The 1,014-nt window shown below is 49.2% G+C and overlaps 1 long non-coding RNA gene across 1 annotated transcript in view; it reads left to right on the forward strand.

Moving 5' to 3' along the window:
* The first annotated feature begins 901 nt into the window (after positions 1-901).
* LOC120998523 overlaps positions 902-1,014 on the forward strand; it is a 20,622-nt gene continuing 20,509 nt past the window's right edge. The window contains exon 1 of the long non-coding RNA XR_005778420.1: positions 902-912. This is a non-coding gene — a long non-coding RNA (uncharacterized LOC120998523). The remainder of the gene's footprint in view (positions 913-1,014) is intronic.

Consider the following 1,014-nt stretch of genomic DNA (forward strand, 5'->3'; position numbering starts at 1 on the left):
ACACAATAGTTTCCCCACACTGCCAACATATAGAAATTTGCCCCCACATAGTAGTCCCTCCCATAATAATTTGCCCCCACACTGCCCCCACATAGCAATTTGCCCCCACACTGCCCCATCTAGTAATTTGCCACCACATAGTAGTCCCTCTCATAATAATTTGCCCCCACATAATAATTTGCCCCCACATAGTATTCCCTCCCATAATAATTTGGCCCCATACAGCCCCCACATTCCCCCCCATCATGTACTCGATTTATCTTCCCTAATATGTCCTCCTGTGTGTGTGTCCCCCCACATGTCCCCCAAAGTAGGCACATGAAATAAAAAAAATAAAAAATGAACAAAAAATGAAAAGCTAAATACTCACCTATGTCCAGGGCCAGGCGCTTGCTCACAGAGGAAGGCGGGATGAGTCAGGCGCATCACAGTGCTGCGTCCCGGCACAGGCGCACTATGACGTCATCACGCACGCCTGCGCCGGGATTTCACTACCGCATAGGCCTCAGGCCTACAAGGCCTGAAGCCTATGGCGGTGATAGGCGACGGGAGAGGGAGCTATGCGCTCCCGTGCCCCGCCGCAGTAATACAGTATGTGGGCGTTCGGGTAAGCGGCACGCCTGGGGGGGTTTGAACCCCCCTATCTGCCCCCTTATCTACGCCCCTGACTCAAGGTGTACACCGTGACACAACATAACAGCATCTTGTCAGGGCCACTACAACTCCCATCCTCTATAATAGGTTCTCAGGGGTCCTCCTGTATTAAAATACGGTGATGAGACGTACTCTTTTCCTGCACATGTCAACTTGTTCGGGTTAAAAAAAAGTCCAGCAATGATATTTAAAACGGCCAGGAATGTCCGGTATTTTTAAAGTAGGGGGCATACTTAAACTTTATTTCAGTGTTTATATGTGTGTTTTTTTATGGTCCAGTATGAACAGGACAGGCCGTGGAGAGGTTAGTGTAACTCTGCTAGGGCTGTTCTTACTTACCGCTCCTTGGTCTTATGCTCC

This window comes from Bufo bufo, chromosome 4 (genome assembly GCF_905171765.1).
Source record: "Bufo bufo chromosome 4, aBufBuf1.1, whole genome shotgun sequence".
Taxonomy (NCBI): Eukaryota; Metazoa; Chordata; class Amphibia; order Anura; family Bufonidae; genus Bufo; species Bufo bufo.